Source organism: Globicephala melas, chromosome 19 (assembly GCF_963455315.2).
Source record: "Globicephala melas chromosome 19, mGloMel1.2, whole genome shotgun sequence".
NCBI lineage: Eukaryota > Metazoa > Chordata > Mammalia > Artiodactyla > Delphinidae > Globicephala > Globicephala melas.
The window spans coordinates 62,387,365-62,407,674 of NC_083332.1; the positions used below are offsets into that span (position 1 = coordinate 62,387,365).

General features: G+C 49.0%; 1 protein-coding gene across 8 annotated transcripts in view; it reads right to left on the reverse strand.

The window, feature by feature from the left end:
• Positions 1 to 20,310, reverse strand: part of ANKRD11 (ankyrin repeat domain containing 11) — a 168,753-nt gene that overhangs the window by 98,896 nt on the left and 49,547 nt on the right. The gene's annotated exons all lie outside the window — the stretch shown is intronic.

Sequence of the window (20,310 nt, forward strand, 5' to 3'; positions counted from 1 at the left end):
TTACTCATGAGTAAGCTGCAGCTACACGTATCAACATCAGCAAATCTCAAAAACCGTTAACAGTGAGTGAGAAAAGGTCTCAGAGGAATATATTGAATGTATGTGTCTTTCAAAAGTACATGAAACTTAATATATTCGATTTACTATGTATACAGTAAAAATCAATGAAAAGGGACTTCCCTGGTGGCGCAGTGGTTCAGAATCCGCCTGCCAACGCAGGGGACACGGGTTCGAGCCCTGGTCCGGGAAGATCCCACATGCCGCAGAGCAACTAAGCCCATGTGCCACAGCTACTGAGCCTGTGCTCTAGAGCCCGCGAGCCACAACTACTGAGCCCGCGAGCCACAACTACTGAAGCCCGCGAGCTAAAGCCCATGCTCTGCAGTGAGAAGCCACCGCAATGAGAAGCCTGTGCACCACAACGAAGAGCAGTCCCCGCTCGCTGCAACCAGAGGAAGCCCGCGCACAGCAACGAAGACATAATGCAGCCAAAAATAAATAAAACTAAATCTTAAAAAAAAAATCAATGAAAAGCAAATAATCATAAACTATAAATTTCAAAATAACGGTTCCTCTTGGAAGTCGGGGTGGGGTGGATAGCAACCAGGAAGCACACCCGAAGTCTAAGCAGTACTGCTCAAGCTAGGCAGGCCAGGGCCCAGGGCCTGGAGAGCTGGTTCTCACGTTTACACTGTGAGTCTTCCCCGGGTCCAGCAGCGACCTCGCCCCCTCTGCTGCCCTGACAAGGACCGGAGAGGAAGATGAGAGGACCATGCCCGCTCCTGGGACTGTGTAACTGGGCACCCTTCCATTTTGTCATTAATTGAAATAATTTATTTCCATCATTCAAAACTAGGAGTTTAAAGGTACAGAGACAACTAAAAACATCTTTTCATCCATCAAATATTTTTACATCAAAATGTAGCAATTTCAACTCTTTGAAAGTAAACCCAAAGTACAGTATCAAAAGAAAAGCAAATGGCACAATATACAATCTTCCAAAATCATTATAAAAAGAAGAGCTTTTATTGCAAAGCGTCTCCAAAGACCTCCATGTCCGAAATCAATCAACCAATCAAGCAAGCCTGCGGCCTGGCCATGTGAACACAGTGACGCTGCAGGGTCCTGAAGAGAACTGAGATCCCAAGAACAAAACAACCAGCATTATTCCATTCACACCTATTGTTCCACAGTCCCATCAAGCTCGCTCCCACCTCCGAACGCACCAGCCGTGCAGCATCAGGACCGGACACGCACAGGCACACAGGAGACAAGCACAGCTGCCAGGACACAGTGCTTATGGAGAGCAGATTTCCAAGGTCTGCACTCGGTTTCCAAAAGATCTAAGTGGTTTCCTGACCTGTGCTTACAGATGTGTATGTGTGTTTTGCAAAGATGGTTTTAGATTTTTCTGTCCTTATGTTGCTGGTACAGGACTTTTTGAAGCTGACATTATTAACCTCAAGGACTAGAAAGGCAGCTTCCAATCACCACACCTTGGTTTTACTGAAAAGCAACAACTCACTAAGCTTTTCAATTTTCCTATAAAGGCAGTGACGGAACAACGCAGAGTTTATGATGAATGTCTACACTCGGAATGCAACAAATTATACAACTACTATTCAGTTTTGAAGGAAACTTGAGTTTCTCAAACCCAGCACAACTTACCACCTGGAGCCACATCATCCTGTGCTGTCCTGGGCACCGCAGGGTGCTGAGTATCCCGGCCTCTACCCACTGCATGCCGGGAGCACCTCCCCAAGCTGTGACAGCTAGAACATCTCCAGACACTGTCCCAAGTCCCCTGAAGGGCAAAATCACATGGGTAGAGAACCAGTGCTCTACTGGGCCCAAGTTAAGTGACGTTAAAAAATAATATATTTTCAAGTTGTCTGAGGTCATGCAGGGAATTAAAAGCCAGTTGGAAACAAAATCCAGGGCTTCTAAATTCTAGTCTAAAGGTCTTTTCATTTTAAGAGAAAATACTTAGTAATTGACTCAATTACTCCTAGAAGACAACACAAATTAAGAGCCTCTAAAATATTTATACCTTGTGACAGAGTAATCCCATTTCTGGGGAATGCACATTGAAGAAATACCCTAAAAATATGAAAAACGCTTCGTGTTGCACACACGTTCACATCAGAACCAACACACAACTATAATCAAGCCACATATTCACAAGGAAACACAGCAGACTACACTTTACTGTCAGAACGACAGCATTCAAAGAGCACGTTCCCAGCCCAGAAGTAGAGACCAGTGGGGACAGAGTGCAGACGCAGACCCTGGCAACATGAAGCCAGTGTCAACCACAGCTAAGCCCGTGCGCCACAACTACTGAGCCTGCGCTCCAGAGCCCGCAAGCCACAACTACTGAGCCCACGTGCCACAACTACTGAAGCCCGTGCGCCTAGAGCCCGTGCTCCGCAACAAGAGAAGCCACTGCAATGAGAAGCCCACACACCGCAATGAAGATTAGCCCCGGTGCAGCAACGAAGACCCAACGCAGCCAAAAATAAATTAATTAAATAAATAAATTTATTTTTAAAAAGACCCAATGCCGCCCAATTAATTAATTAATTAATTTTTCAAAGGCCTGTGACTGCTAATCGCAGTTTCCGTTCAGCATGAGATGAGCACTAGACAGTTGTAATCAGTCCCACGGAAAGCACGGTCCCCTCGGCTGGCCCACACTCTGGGTTTTAAAGCACCGAGCACCGCCCTGGCCTCCTTGACCGCCCTCCTGTGCAGCCTTTCCAGAGGCCCCAGATCCCAGGAGCCCCAAGTAGCCAAAGCCTGGTCTTGCTGCACTGGCCTCAGCTGGAGGTCTGAAGACACAGACCAGTTCTCCAAGCCCAAGCTCCCAGGGACCACAACGCTCCCTGGCAGAAGCTGGAGTGTGGATGCGAGTGACAGCGGAGCCCCGTGTGGGCAGATGCTCCACACACACCGTGGACAGAACCAGCGCCAGGACACCAAGGTGCTGGAGGGTGGTCATACCCACAGGGCGGTGGGGCTGAGTGCATGTCTGCCTTCCCTTCCCTGCTCCCCAGAGACAGCAGCCGCGGGCTCCTGTGGTAACGCTCCAGGTCAAGGGGCACGGGGCTGGGTGCGGGCGGCCAGCACAGAGCTCAGCCTTCCAGAGCAGGAACTTCTTCCGTAGTTCAGACAATGGCACGGAGGAGGCAGGATGTGTCTTGAGGTCTGTGCACAGACCAGCTAGGTCCACACATCCACACACCCAGCAGAGCGCAGGGCGCCTCTGGGTACTGGACTGCGTTGTCAGAGACCGCCATTTTGGTACGTCAGAAATGGTCCAGTAGCCTCCACAGAATGTTCATAGCAGTTTTATTCATAATTCCCCAAAACTGGAATTAGCACAGATGTCCTGCAACAGGTGAATGGTAAACAAACTGTGGTCTGCGGGGAACAACACTCAGAAACACAAAGGAAAGAAAGTTGTTACCAGTGTGGCAACAACTCTGATGGATCTCAAGGGGCTTGTACTGAGCCAACCCCAAAAGGTTACATTCATGATTCCATTCCCATGACGTTCTCAGAGACAAAATTTTAGAAATCGAGGACAGATTGGTGGTTGTCAGGGTTAAGGACAAGGGTGAGGCAATGAAGCAGAAGGGAAGTGGGTGTGATTATGAAAAAGCAAACAGGAGAGTCTCTGGTGGGGACAGTGGATACAGGGACCTAGATGTGATGGAGATGCACAGAACTGTGCGCACACACGGTACAAGGAAGGCCCACCTGAATAAGATTAAGATTCATCGGCTGTATCCATGTCAGTACTCTGGTTGTGATATTATACTACAATTTGACAAAATGTTCCCATCGCAAGAAACTAGGCAAAGTAGCCAAGGGGTCTCTCTGTATTATTTCTTACAATTGCATGTCAATCTACAATGATCTCGATTTTAAAAAAGTCTCATATTAACAATTTCATATTGTTTGGCCTAACCTCATCTCTGAGGCCCTGTGAAGGTGCACAGCCTCACCAAGGTCACCCCGAATGGGGGGCCAGGTCTCAGACCCAGGCTGACTCCAGAGCCCACACTCAACCACCACCTCCCTGAAACTGGAAACGGAGAACACGTGTCCCTGCTGTTCTCACTGAAGCTTTAAAAACCCCCTTAAGGACTTCCCTGGTGGTGCAGTGGTTACGAATCCACCTACCAATGCAGGGGACACGAGTTCGAGCCCTGGTCCGGGAAGATCCCACATGCCATGGAGCAACTAAGCCCGTGAGCCATGGCCGCTGAGCCTGCGCTCCAGAGCCCGCGAGCCACAACTACTGAAGCCCGCGTGCCACAACTACTGAAGCCCTGGCGCCTAGAGCCCGTGCTCTGCAACAAGAGAAGCCACCGCAATGAGAAGCCCGCCCACCGCAACGAAGAGCAGCCCCCGCTCGCCGCAACTAGAGAAAGCCCGCGCACAGCAATGAAGACCCAACACAGCCAAAAACAAAAAAACGTTAATTAAAAACAAAACAGAAATAAACCTTAAAATGTAACCAAGAGGACTGACGGCACTGTTTGAAGAACGCAGAGGCAGCCGGGCCTCAGTCACAGAAGGACAGGACAGACTGAGCTCTATCTGCAGAGTTACAAAGCCTCCCCACCCCGGCCCGCCACAGTGCCCAGAGCCCAGAGCTCAAAGAAAGCCTCACTCTGCCGGGGGGCGGGAGGGAGGGCTGATTTTTGGTGTTGTTTTAGGATGGGTGCTATCTGTCACTGCTTCCTTGGCTAGATTGGAGAGAAGGCTCAAGGGAACAAGGGGGGCGGGGGGGGGGGCGCGGGGCATAGCTGAGGCAGGTGGGGAAGGAGCTGGAGGGAAAACGAACGCCCCATGTACAACTTCTCTCTTCAACTCAGATGCTTCTTTTCACCAGAGGACAAAGCAAGCAGGAAACAGGAAATTAATGTTTCCAGACAATTCGCTTTTTGCCCCTGAACAGAAGAAAGCGCAGAATGAACAGACACGGGCACACGGGGAGGCGGGAGAGCCTGAGCTGCTGTCCAGGGACCAGTGCCCACTGAGCCGCCAAACCCAGGGGAGGATAGAAAGGGGTTTCTCAGATATCAAGCCACACAGCTATGAAGAGAAACCCCAGGGAAACTGTAAACCAGGGCCTGGGCAACTCCTGAAAGCTGGGATAAGAGCACAGAATCAAACTAGGGGAAGTGGGAGCAGACTGGGAAAGCAGGCCCCTAACGACTGGAGCAGGGGACAGTGCTGCGCCTGGCAAAACAAGCTGTCCATTCGCGGCAGGAGTGACATGGACACCACCGAACCTTCACCAGCCTGCCTCTGGGTCAGCAAGTCCACACTCAAGTTCACAGGCTCCTCGCTCCCTACGCACCGTCCACACAACAATCCACATGGAGAGCAGTCCTTCGGACATCACAGACACACTTGAAACCCTGACTAACAAGACGAAGACTCCTTTCCTGAGGGTCTAAGTCAGGAAACAGATGACCGATGTCTCTAGCTCTCAGCAAACTCAGACTTCCCAGTCAGCATCATGCTCTCCAGAGACAACAGGATGCTGTCACCCACCGTGGTCGGGGTGCACTGGGACCCCAGCAATGGATACACGCAAGGTCACAGGAATCAGGGCTGTGGCTTCCCCACTTCACTCGTGTCAACAATCACGACTGATCGATCTCAGGCTCTCACCACTCCCATCTGCTTCACTTCTCCAAAAGGAACAGTCCAAGGAGGACAGACCACAGGACACTGGGCACCACCCTGTCTTCTGTTAACGGGAGCGCAGCATCAGTCCAGCTCCATGAAGTCGCCATCCCCGTGCCCCACGAGTCTCACCGCAAGCATCCACATGACAGTGCTTAACAGAAGCGGTCCACCGACCACTCAGGAACGCAGACAGAAATCACAACCTACCACAACAGGACACAACTAAAGCCTGAACTCAACCAGGTTGTCCAGCTAGAAAACTGACCTTAAAAAGGAACACAGAGACTTCCCTGGTGGTCCAGTGGTTAAGAATCCGTCTTGAAATGCAGGGGATGCCGGTTCCATCCCTGGTTAGAAAACTAAGATCCCACATGCCGTGGGGCAACTAAGCCTGCGCACCACAACCAGAGAAGCCCACGCACCTCAAAGAAAGATCCTGCGTGCTGCAGCTAAGACCCGACGCAGCCAAAAAATAAATAAATAAATACTTTTTTAAAAAAAAGAATATAAAACCCTAGAGAATCTACAAGAAACCATGAGAGCTAACAATAGAGTGCAGCAGAGCAAAGCTGCAGGACACAAGATCAATGTGCAAAATCAGAGGTACTTCTAACATGCCAGCAGGGAACACTCTGAAAGAGAAATTAAGAAAACAACATCATTTACAACAGCATCAAAAAAAAAATAAAATATATAGGAATGGATTTAACCAAAGCGATGCAACACTTGTACACTGAATGAAAACCCACAAAATACTCGTGAAAGAAATTACAGACGACCTGAACAAGTGGGAAAGCCCTGTGTCTGGGCTGGGAGACAAGACAGTTACAAGGGCAGCCCTCGCCAAGGAGGAGCCCACACGGCCTCTCCCAAAGCTGGCCCAGGTCCTCACAGCCACACCCAAGTGTCATCAATGCTTTCTTTCCTTTAAATATCTCAGACGCTTGCAACTTACAGATGTACAAAAGTTCTGTGAAAGGATTTTTGAGAGCAGGCAAGGAAGACACAGCTGAAACGTCTAGTACTCCTGAGTTGCCAGTTTTTCTCCCTAAAAGGGTGATTTAAAAAAACAAAAATTGACAAATTCTTAGAAAGGTATAACCTTCCAAGACTGAACCAGGAAGAAATAGAAAATATGAACAGACCAATCACAAGTAGTGAAATTGAAACTGTGATTAAAAATCTTCCAACAAACAAAAGTCCAGGACCAGATGGCTTCACAGGTGAATTCTATCGAACATTTACAGAAGAGCCAACACCCATCCTTCTCAAACTCTTCCAAAAAATTGCAGAGGAAGGAACACTCCCAAACTCATTCTATGAGGCCACCATCACCCTGATACCAAAACCAGACAAAGATACTACAAAAAAAGAAAATTACAGACCAATATCATTGATGAATATAGATGCAAAAATCGTCAACAAAATACTAGCAAACAGGATCCAACAACACATTAAAAGGATCATACACCATGATCAAGTGGGATTTATCCCAGGGATGCAAGGATTCTTCAATATACACAAATCAGTCAATGTGATACACCACATTAACAAACTGAAGAAGAAAAACCACACGATCATCTCAATAGATGCAGAAAAAGCTTTTGACAAAATTCAACAGCCATTTATGATACAAACTCTCCAGAAAGTGGGCATAGAGGGAACCTACCTCAACATAATAAAGGCCATATATGACAAACCCACAGCAAACATCATGCTCAATGGTGAAAAACTGAAAGCATTTCCACTAAGATCAGGAACAAGACAAGGATGTCCACTCTCACCACTATTATTCAACATAGTTTTGGAAGTCCCAGCCATGACAATCAGAGAAGAAAAAGAAATAAGAGGAATACAAATTGGAAAAGAGAAGTAAAACTGTCACTGTTTGCAGATGACATGATACTATACATAGAGAATCCTAAAAATGCCACCAGAAAACTACTAGAGCTAATCAATGAGTTTGGTAAAGTAGCAGGATACAAAATTAATGCACAGAAATCTCTGGCATTCCTATACACTAATGATAAAAATCTGAAAGAGAAATTAAGGCAACACTCCCATTTACCATTGCAACAAAAATAATAAAATACCTAGGAATAAAGCTACCTAGGGAGACAAAAGACCTGTATGCAGAAAACTATAAGACCCTGATGAAAGAAATTAAAGATGATACCAGCAGATGGAGAGATATACCATGTTCTTGGATTGGAAGAATCAATATTGTGAAAATGACTATACTACCCAAAGCAATCTACAGATTCAATGCAATCCCTATCAAATTACCAATGGCATTTTTTACAGAAGTAGAACAAAAAATCTTAAAATTTGTATGGAGACACAAAAGACCCCAAATAGCCAAAGCAGTCTTGAGGGAAAAAAACGGAGCTGGAGGAATCAGACTCCCTGACTTCAGACTATACTACAAAGCTACAGTAATCAAGACAATATGGTACTGGCACAAAAACAGAAACATAGATCAATGGAACAAGATAGAAAGCCCAGAGATAAACCCAAGCACCTATGGTCAACTAATCTATGACAAAGAAGGCAAGGATATACAGTGGAGAAAAGACAGTCTCTTCAATAAGTGGTGCTGGGAAAACTGGACAGCTCCATGTATAAGAATGAAATTAGAACACTCCCTAACACCATACACAAAAATAAACTCAAAATGGATTAGAGACCTAAATGTAAGATGGACACTATAAACATAGTAAGGAAAACATAGTAAGAACACTCTATGACATAAATCACAGAAAGATCTTTTTTGATCCACCTCCTAGAGTAATGGAAATAAAAACAAAAATAAACAAATGGGACCTAATTAAAAGCTTTTACAAAGCAAAGGAAACCATAAACAAGACGAAAAGACAACCCTCAGAATGGGAGAAAATATTTGCAAACGAATCAACGGACAAAGGATTAATCTCCAAAATATATAAACAGCTCATGCAGCTCAATACTAAAAAAACAAACAACCCAATCCAAAAATGGGCAGAAGACCTAAACAGACATTTCTCCAAAGATGACATACAGATGGCCAAGAAGCACATGAAAAGCTGCTCAACATCACTAATTATTAGAGAAATGCAAGTCAAAACTACAATGAGGTATCACCTCACACCAGTTAGAATGGGCATCATCAAAAAATCTACAAACAACAAATGCTGGAGAGGGTGTGGAGAAAAGGGAACCCTCTTGCACTGTTGGTAGGAATGTAAATTGATACAGCCACTAGGGAGAACATTATGGAGGTTCCTTAAAAAACTAAAAATAGAACTACCATATGATCCAGCAATCCCACTACTGGGCATATACCCAGAGAAAACCATAATTCAAAAAGACATATGCACTCCAATGTTCACCGCAGCACTATTTACAATAGCCAGGTCATGGAAGCAACCTAAATGCCCGTCGGCAGACGAATGGATAAAGAAGATGTGGTACATATGTACAATGGAATATTACTCAGCCATAAAAAGGATCGAAATTGGGTCATTTGTTGAGACGCAGATGGATCTAGAGGCTGTCATACAGAGTGAAGTAAGTCAGAAAGAGAAAAACAAATATCGTATATTAACGCATGTATGTGGAACCTAGAAAAATGGTACAAATGAACCGGTTTGCAGGGCAGAAGTTGAGACACAGATGTAGAGAACAAACGTATGGACACCAAGGGGGGAAAGCCGCGGGGGGGTGGGGATGGTGCTGTGCTGAATTGGGCGATTGGGACTGACATGTATACACCTAAGTGTATAAAATTGATGACTAATAAGAACCAGCTGTATAAAAAAATAAATTAAATAAAATTCAAGGGCTTTCCTGGTGGCGCAGTGGTTGAGAGTCCGCCTGCCTATGCAGGGGACATGGGTTCGTGCCCCGGTCCGGGAGGATCCCACGTGCCGCAGAGCGGCTGGGCCCATGAGCCACAGCCACTGAGCCTGAGCGTCCGGAACCTGTGCTCCGCAACGGGAGAGGCCACAACAGTGAGAGGCCCGCGTACCGCAAAATAAATAAATAAATAAAATAAAACAAAACAAAACAAAATAAAATTCAAAAAAAAAAATACCAGGAAACAACCCTGAGATTATTAATCCATAAAACAAGGGGATTAGGTTTGATAATCCCTAACACACCTTTCATTTGAAAAGTTTAAGGTTCTTCGATATCCAATGTAAAATTGTTTCCTTTAAAAATACATCATTTTCCCTAAACGTGTGCTACTCTTTTCATGGAGAATGTGAGCTCACACCAATAATCTGTACAGGTTAACATCTAAAATGCAACGAATCTGATTGGGGGGGCGGTATGGAGCTGGCAGGGATGAGCAGCCCTAACACTGTAGAACCAAGATGCAGCGGGGGCAGGCGGCCCAGCACAGAACAAGGACCAAGTCTAGGAACTGCTGAATGGATGACTTAGTACCAGGTGTCCCACATTGCAGGCCCCACCCCAGTCCTGCTGGAAGGCCCACCCTCTGCCAGTTCCACCAATGCACCAGCTGCCCAGACAGGAAAGAAAGGGACAGCACCCAAATGAACAGCTCTCTTCAGACAGACAGAAGGCAGTGCACACTGTCTGGAAGCTCTCCAGCGTCTCTCTGGAGATCAGGACGGGAGCCGGTGCCCACCACACCTTCCCATGTTCGCGGGCATCACAAGCAGGGGACCTGCAGCCGCTGGGCAGGGAGGCGTAGGCAGGAACCCAGCCCCAGCCCAGCCTCTCAGGAGAGCTTTCCCGACGGCGGACTGACACCCAACCCTGTCCTCCCAGGAACCCGCAGTGGTCACAGAGCTCTCGAGCAGCAACGGTGGGCGGAGGGGCCAGCTGGCCACGCGCCTAGCATGTCTCTGTGCCGTCCGCACACACTCTGGCACGCGTCCTGCACAGAAGGGTAGCCCTGCCACCCCACAGCTGCCCACCCCTGCCCTGCACCTGCTCTCCCTACACTGGCTCATTTAACCGTCATGACAACCCTGACAGTAACAGGATCGGCTCCTTTTTTCTGTTGAGAAACCAGATTCTGAGATGTTGAATCATTTGCCTCAAAGTCAGGATCAAAGTCAGGCTGCAGAGCCTGTATCCACGAAGGTCACTCACACTACCACCCCCAACCCCACTGTGCACTCACAGCTTCTGGGACGCAGCTGAAGTCTAAAAGTGACCAAGCCCTTCTGACCCAAAATACAGACACAAGGCTGGTATTCACAAGAGAGTTCTCAGCTCAGAAACCCAGGGCAGGCTGAGCTCCTCCTCCCTCCAAGCCAGGATCATAACTGATGCTGCCCTGCCTTGGCCTCTGGGCAGCACCCATCCCGTCAGGCAGCACCCCACCCAGCCTCTCTGCTGTCACTCCACCCGCTCCTGCGGTGTGGGTCTTCCCGGCTCTCCCGGGGCCATCCAACCTGCCTCTGAGGCTCTAACAACCATATGGGTAGATCTCAATCCCCATTCTCCAGCTCAGAGCTCCCCACGGAACTCACAAAGTCCAGCCACACCACAGACACATCCACAGCACACACAAGTGCACAGATGGAGCCCCAAGGGAATTATGACTATATTTCCTGCCCTGGTTCAGGGTACCACTTTCTAGACGATCGATCCTCCAAGCCAGCAACCTGGCATGCCCCCCTCACAATCGAAACCCAGTCCATTCCAGCTCCAAGTCATCACTCTCTCCCCCTCCCTCCGCCCTGGCCCAACTCCTGACTCAGGTGCAGTATTTCTCCACCTGTGTCATCACAACAACCTGATTCTCTCCACTTCCCACCGCACTGCTGAGAAGTGAACGTGGCACATTAGATTCATCCCTATGCACACCTCACTCTGCCCACGGGAGTCACTGAGCTCACGAGGAACAGATTCGTGTTCAAACTTCAGACCATCATGGCAGAGCACACACGTACATGCACACACACAGCTGAGGAAAAGGCCTCACGGGACAGAAGCTCCGTCCTGCACGGCAGGCACCCCAGCGTTTCCTGCCGCGCTCCCGGAGCTGGTGGGGGTCAGCTCTTGCTGCAGGTGCACCCACTAAAGATGACCTCACAGCCCATCAGTGCCACCACCCTGGTGGACAGCCCCAGGGACACAGGTGCTGAAGGATGCTGTCCCCAGCTGCCACCCTGGCAACTCCAAATCTCTCCAAGTTTCTTGGAAACATCCCGTGTCACTCACAGGAGGCTGCCTCTCCCCCGCTGCCCATCTGGGCAGGTTCCTCTCCACCCTCCAACAGCATACTCAGGCCCTCACTTTCTTCCTTAACCTGTCGCTACTGTCCAGGCCGGCTTTCTGTCTTTACGTCATGTCACGATCATGCTGCAGGCCCCACGCTGCACCCTGGTCACCGGCAGGCACGCAACGGGAGGCCCCGTGTGGAGGAGACCGTGGGCCTCAGGGGCACCGGAAGAGCACAGCTGATCAGTGGGCAAGCGGCTGTGGAAAGGAGGCCGCTTCCCAGAGGCACGGTCAAGTGCTCGGCCCCGCACCTCCAAGCATCTGTGCCCTCTCAATCCACCCAGCTCACAGTCACCCTTTGACACAGATAAAAATTCACCTCAAATCCATGTGGTTTACGGACAAAATTAATCAGAGGTAAAAATACGGACAATAAGAAGCCCTCCCCGGCCAGCGTGTGTCCCTGCGAGCCCCAGCCGAGCGGCCATGCCTGGTGGGCTCCCGAGCAGCCGCTCGAGGTCGCTGGCTCAGTGCTGCCTCTCCTCCACATCAGTGCGCTTCCAGGATGAAGCGTCCACGTTCTCCTTCGCACACTCACCAATCCCTGACCGCACTGCACAGCCCTCCCTGTATGCCACCCCACACACTACATCCCTCCTCCACCTCACTACTGCCATGAGCCTTCCAAACTAGATTATTCTCTAATGCAAAACAAGTTTTGTTCACTAGCCCCAATTCAAGCAAGATTAAACGCTCAGATTGACAGCTGTCCCTCAGGGAGCAGTGAGGGGTGGTGTGAGGCAAGGGGACACCACCTCCGGCTCGGCCTGCAAGGACTGGGTAAGAAAACAGCTACTTAATATATACCTGTTCTCTTCTTTAACCATAGCACCTGGGGCGAATGACACAAACAGGACACTGGCCTCTAAAGGCAGGAGTCTCCGCTCCCACCACTTATACTGCATCTCACCCACCAGGAATTTAAGATCCTACCACCACCTGACCTCTTCCACACTCCAAGTGTAAACACATGGCCCAGAAGAAAGAACAGGGCTGCTCGGAAGATACGCCCTTGTATTTCAAAGACTTAAATCACCCGTGACTTGTCTCCTACACATTCCCACCCCCGAAAGATGCTTCAGATTTTGTGTGTCTGGGGTAAGCCTTGCCAAACTGTACTGTTTTGTTTTTAATGCTTTCCAAGCAAACCTAATAAATAATCACTGATCTAGTCTCATTTGCCCATCCAAACCCCCAATTACAAAACTGTGGAGACGGCCACCAGAAAGCAGTGTTTCTTAGCCTTGAGAATTCTTACCACCCTCACCCTCTAAAGTAAGTTGGAGAGGACTAGTTTAAGAAGGAAGACCACAGAAATGAGAAGGTTCCACAGAAGTCATTGAAGCAGGAGTAGCAGGGCTGTGAGAATCCACACACCCACAGAGCCCAGGCTGCCCCGAGCTCAGAGGTAACCCACAGCCCCGTTTGTCAACACAAGGTCACAGGGCTGCTAGTTGCCGGTCCACCGACCATGCTGCTTGGCCAAACAAAGGCGTATCCAACAGCCTAACACTATACATGCACGACAGACATCTCCTGGGCCCAAAATCTGCTTTGAGGGGCAAGATCCAATCCTTCCTTAATAAAGGGTGGAATGTGGACGGGCTAAATAGACTCCTTATGGCCAAACCACTCCTGTGAAGTTAGGACTTGAATCGAGATCAACTTTGGGTTTCCAGTGATTCAATGTGTGATGAGTGATCTACGCTGTGATCCCGGGCACGAGAGGGTGTCCCCACCCTGATGACTGCACAGACACACAAGCACAGCAAGAGCACCCTGAAACGCCTCTGCACAGGCCTGCAGGGTACGGGTGCGGTCTAATCAGCGGGTGTGTGCGTGAGCAGGCTGACCCGCCCCCGGGAGCCCAACACCCTCCCGCCAGCCCCTGGTCACCATCCCTGCACAAACGTGCTTTCCACTTGTCAAGTCAAGGAGTGAGGCGTCTTCCTTACTTCATTTTCTACGTTTAATTCAGTGTGCTGGCGATGTTCTTCATCTCTAAACCACCTCTAATTTCCAGAAGAACAGCTCTGTTCCAGTGACAGTGCTGAACTGTTACAGTGATATGCTCACCAGCCAGCAGGTCCTGCTACCAAGCAGGGAGACGCTGGCCCTCGCCCACCACCCCAGTCTCCCAGGAAACCCCTCAAGCAAAGAGTCTCCATTCTGAAAAGCGGAGTCAAATTTTCTTCTGTTAAAACATAAAAATCCAAGTTTCTTTCCTGGTAGATGACCCTCATCGACAAGAGAAACTCCAGTAGAAAACACACACTGTTTCCTAACGAGAAGTATTACTCAGACCTCAGGATGATCATCCAGCAAGAATAAACCTACAAGGGCTGCCCTGGTGGCACAGTGGTTAAGAATCCACCTGCCACTGCAGGAGACACGGGTTCAAGCCCTGGTCCGGGAAGACCCCACATGCCACGGAGCAGCTAAGCCCGTGCGCCACAACTACTGAGCCTGTGCTCTGGAGCCCGCGAGCCACAACTACTGAAGCCCGTGTGCCTAGAGCCCATGCACCGCAACAGGAGAAGCCACCACAATGAGATGTCCGCGCACCGCAGTGAAGAGTAGCCCCCGCTCACCGCAACAAGAGGAAGCCTGCGCACAGCAACGAAAACCCAACACAGCCAAAAATAAATAAAATAAATTAACTAAAAAAAACCAAAAATGACACTTATGGATCCTGTGAGCGAGAATCCAAGAGAAAGTCCGCCCGAAGTCTTCCATTATACACCGAAACCGGAGCACTGTTTGCCTTGGTGCCTACCTTCCTCCCCAGCAGCAGGCACCAGGCCCGGAAGTGAAGCGCTTCCCCCAGGGCCTCCTCCCAGCAACTGCTCTCTCCTCCACCAGCCCCCGCACCCCCCCAACCAAGTCCCCACTGGCACCTCTGAGCAAGCAGCCCCTCCTGGGAGGTCCCAGTCCCTCCCAGTCCGGCTACACACCTCCACTGGCTCTGCGGACACAGAGCTCGTACCCAGGCCTCCCGGCCTGTGGGCTTCACTTCCATGGCTCTGCTGCCTCTACTGCCCCTGACACCTCTGCGGGCGCCAGTTTGTACCCTTCCTACAAGGCGCCTTCCGATGCCCCTTCATGCTGCAGCCAGCTTAATTTCCTGAAGATCCACGTGGGCCAAGCTCAGACCAGGGACAGTGGAGTGTGATGGCTGTCGTTAAAATTCTGACCCTGCCACTGTTTTGGCAGTGACCTTGGGTACATTCTAACAGCCTCTGTCATTCTTAAGTTTTCTCATCTGTAGAAAGAGAAGTTCCTGGATACAACATATAAAATGAATATACACAAGCCAACTGCATTTCTAGACACCAGCAACAATCAAAACTTATGATGAAGACAGGGGACAGTGTCACCAGGATAGACAAGCTGACCAATGGGACACACAAAAGCTCCAACACCACGTGGGCACACATGGGGAGACCTGATTCGTGACAGTAAGCAATGCAGGTCAGCGAGCAAAGAACAGCCCAGTCAAGGACAAGGCTGGGCCAGCTGGCTTCCGCAGGGAAGACTGCGAGCAGCCGGCTCGTACGCAGACCTCAGTCCGGGACAGATTAAAGGCTTCGGTGTAAAGAGCAGAAGTTCAAAGTTTTCAGAAGGTGCAGGAAGCTACCTCTATGTCCTTGGCACAGGAAGACATTTCTTAAATAGGAGTGATGGTTCATGATCCACAGTTTGAAGACACTGTCCTAGAGGATGTGGCACAGATCCTTCTAAATAAAAGGATTCAGTATTGTTGCCAATATCTTAGGCAACAAATCTAAGTACATTTTTCTGTTTATCTCAGGGGTAAATATCACGACAGAACATCACCTTAATGCATGACAGGTGTTGTTCAAAATGCACGTATAGGCACAACAACAACAAAACTCTTATCTTTCCTACTCAGCACTGAAGGTTCAAGTAAGTCCCATTGTTTTTGGTAAACAGAAAAGATTTTTGAAAAAATGGACAGTATTTAGGTATAAGCACCTCTATGTATGAGTCATGAGCACAATTATATACGACCTCTGAATATATAACACTAAGTGAATGGATTTATTTCTAAGAAGACAGAATCAAATACATATGCCCTTTTAGTGCTAAAAACTGCACCAAAGGGAAAAACAAGTGATGAAGGTCTCCATGTAAAACAGTGATTTACAGATATAAGTGAGGGGAATTTCCTGGAGGTCCAGTGGTTAGGACTTGGCACTCTCACTGCCAGGGGCCCAGGTTCAATCCCTGCTGGGGGAACTAAGATCCCATAAGCTACGCAGTGCCACGGTGGGAGGGCGGGGTTTCGCTGCTGGCCCAAGTTTGGGTTGACATGGTTATTAAATTGTTAGTAATAAAATTTTAAAAAGCGGGGTGGGGTGGGGGTGGAGATGAGAAAACTCATCTGAAATGCAGAGCAACATGAAGTTGAAACCTACAGGAGAGAGCGTCAGTACGCAGGACTGTGAAAATGACCACACCGTCCACGAAGGAGTACCTGTCCTACTCGGCACCCACATCGGCCACACGCAGCACCAAAGGCAAAGCCAGCCCTGTGCAACGTCCACGCCACGTTGATACACACGGACCCCAGGCAAGCTGAGCAGTAACCACGGCAGAGGTCAGCTGGGTCTGGACCCACAGCCAGCCTAAGGAGGCAGGCTGTGCGGCACCGCACACGGCTTTCTGACACGGCACCATGGCCCACGCCCTCTGCTTGTCCTTGGTTTGGGAGCTGCGTCAAGTCCACCATTTCAACTCTGTGATCTGTGACTTTACTCTCAGAAAAAGAGCCGCAGAGGGATTCACTGCAAACCAGGACCAAGGTCCGCAACGTAAAAGTACCCTCGCTTCCAGCCCTGCGTTCTTTCTCCTACGTCATTCTCCCAGCCTCCTTCTACTCTCTGGTCCTCAAGGGGACAATGGAATGATTCACACCACAGGCCTCCTCCAAAGAATCCAGCGTGCCCCTGTTGAACAACGGGCAGCTAACAAATACGTTAATATAAAATGTGGGAACATATGCATATGTGTAACTGATTCACTTTGTTATAAAGCAGAAACTAATACTCCAATAAAGATGTTAAAAAAATAATAACAACAATTAATATTAGGGGCTTCCCTGGTGGCGCAGTGGTTGAGAGTCCGCCTGCCGATGCAGGGGACACGGGTTCGTGCCCCAGTCCGGGAGGATCCCACATGCCGAGGAGCGGCTGGGCCCGTGAGCCATGGCCGCTGAGCCTGCGCGTCCGGAGCCTGTGCTCTGCAACGGCAGAGGCCACAACAGTGAGAGGCCCGCATACCGCAATCAATCAATCAATCAATCAATAATAAATGTCAATGGTCCCAGGGGAGGGGCAAATGGGAACAGAGAACTGAGAAAAGACAACCACCAGACAACAGCAAGCCAAACTAAGGGCCCATAAAAGTCGGACCCAAATAGCCACAGGGGCAAAGCCCTGGAGAGGGCTGCCCATTCTGGGGGCTGCGAGTCCCGCCAGCACTTCCTGTAGTCTCGCCAGAGCACTGTGCATGTGCTAAAACTCCCTGGGAGGCAAGTCCTAAAATATTTAAATGAGTTTTCATTCTGAAGAGACTAAAGAAATTCTCAAAACAGAGTCTATTACAGATTTTTTTTTAATATCTTGCAAATCCAATGTCAGAATACATTCTGCCACCCAATAACAAATGCAAAGTCATAAAAAGAATCAATCTTCAAACGAAGAATTATTTCAAAGATGTGCAAATCTGATTCTAAAAAATTAAACCTACCCTGCATAATTAAACAGAAGCCGCACGCAGCAATCTATGTAACCCAGTGTTGCCATAGTGAGCCCTTGGCGCTGGCCAATTACAGCCACTCACGGAAAGCTGCCTTTCCCACATCCTCCCTGCAAAATGCTTTCCTAAAATCAGCCGAGATCTCAGTCTGACAGTGCATTTGTTGGAAGATTTCAAAACAATTTATTCTAGTTTAAATAACTCCAAATTGAAAGTCTGTCAGTTACAAATCCCTGCACTGGAAGCAAAATCAAGATGAGTTGTGACTAAGAGCCTAGAAATACATTTTTTTTAAGGTGATAAAGCATTAATTCACCGATCTGTGAAGGGTTAGATAGGCCTGAATGTCCTTGGTGGACACCACGAGGGCACAGCACAGGACAAGGGGTGCAGGGACCGTAAAGGACAGAGCAGGGAGGGAGGTGGCTGGGCAGACGCAGGGCCCAAGTGACACCTACAGACAGTGGTGCCGGGGGAAGGTGCCAGGCCCTGCCTCCGTCCTTCTCACCGGGGCTGAATCTCAACAGTCTACATTCTCCTCTAACTCTTTAAAACTATGTTTTTGGACATGATAGATCTTATCTAGACAACACTTTGTAAACTATCTCAGAAAGCTGCCTGTTAACAAGAGACCAAGACTTCTAGGACTCTTCCTTTTCCTTTCCCTAGAGTTTTGCTCAAAACTGATGCTGCATATAGAAAATTCTAGGGAATTCCCTCGTGGTCCAGTGGTTAGGACTCAGCGCTTTCACTGCCACGGCCAGGGTTCAATCCCTGGTCGGGGAACTAAGATCCTGCAAGGCTGTCTTCATCTCTCTCTCTCAATTCCTCTAGGTTTTTGGCCAAAACAAATCCATTTTTACTGAGCTGGAGCGTGTCATTCAGCAGCGGTTTTACACACCCTAAGACTTGCTTCCAAAAGACGTTTGTAAGCAGCTCGCGGAGAGAAGCCTGCATCTTAAAAAGGGCACACTGGGGCTGCTTCAGCCCCTCCCCCCACCCCATCTACCAGGATTGCTGGTGGATTCCAGATTCTCACAGGAGACCGCTCTGCGGTGCTGGCATGTGCCCGCGCCACCCCACCCCTAGCAGCACGAAGGCCTGGGCTCCCAGCAGCCTCCAAGCTGTCACCACCACTCCTCCCCGCTGGCTCTTGGCCACTGTTAGCAGCACTTCACCACAAGAGCCAGTCTCTCTCCCTCTTTCACTAGAAAGATAAATAGGAATTTTTACTCTAGCCAGGAAATGTGTCAAATGTGAAGCATTTGATACTAGGCTTGTTCTTAGTCAGCAAAAACAAACAGGTACCTGGCACGCCAGGGCATCAGGTGCCCTCCAGTCAGTGGGGGGATGACACACAAGGAGCAGGTGGGTCCCCAAGGCATACACCCTTCCCCAGCACCACCCCGCACGTGTGTGAGGACGCAGCCACACACCCTCCCTACCTGCCCACTGCGCAGGGAAACTCTGTAAGCAACACCCTCCCCACCCAGGGCCAACGAGACCTGTTAAGACCTTTCAACAAGTTTTGCAACCAAGAGAAATGAATTAAGGACACTGTAGGGATGAGTGAGAAACACCCTTTTTTTTACATGTAAAGATATACAAATGGGACGAATTAAATGGGGGCACAAAACAATGACCTATTACTTAGACAAGTTCAGAAGCTGGTGAGGGATGGACCTTGAACCACATGGGTGCAGAGTGAACGCACTTTGAGAACAGAGGTCTGTCCCTGGAGGACAGTATGAAACAAAACTGTGCTAACGTGTAACTGCTGTGCAGGGAGTAAGCAAGGACACAGCACCTGCCGGGCTGGACAGGTGATCCAGTCTCAGGGTCAGGTACACGGCCTTACGGAGACATTCAAGGGCACCAAGGCTGGGTCAAAAGTTGATGGAAAGTTTAAATCTGAAATCAGTAATAACTCGCTTATTTTACCAAGGAAAGTAGTTTAATAAGCTTTATACTCCTGCATCAAATAGTAACAAGACTCGAAAAAGAGAAATAGGACTGTGCAACTTTTTAAATTACAAACAAAATAAACACCACACTGTACTGCAAGCCTCCACGTCAAAAAGCAGTGAGCACAAGAATATCAGTAAAAAAGGTTTTCATGCCTAGAGATACTCTAGTTATAACTCCCCCTGAAATGTAACTCTGAACAGACGGAAAACTGCAAGTGGCTGCCTGCCCGACATTTGTTGTGCATAAAAGGCTTTCTGCTGGAAAGGGCAGCTGAGCGTGAAAACATGCTTTCTTCAGACAGCCTACTTCTGGGAGGCGGGGTGCAGGGGGGCCAGCTGCCAGCATCAGCAGCTTTACCCACTACGAAAGCCTGGACCTCGGCCCAGAACCCCGTCCGTCTCTGGACTGCACCTGAAATCCGACCAGACCGAGAGCACCAAAGGAGCCAAGCAACCACCCTCTGTCCACTGCCTCTTCTCCCAAACGCGGTAAAAGAGGAGGCCGGTTGGTGTGGGCCGCCAGGGGACTCACCAGCACGCAAGCCCTCTTTCCCGAACTCTAACAAACAGAAATCAACCACGGAGCACCGACCGGAGACCCCGGCTAGACTTG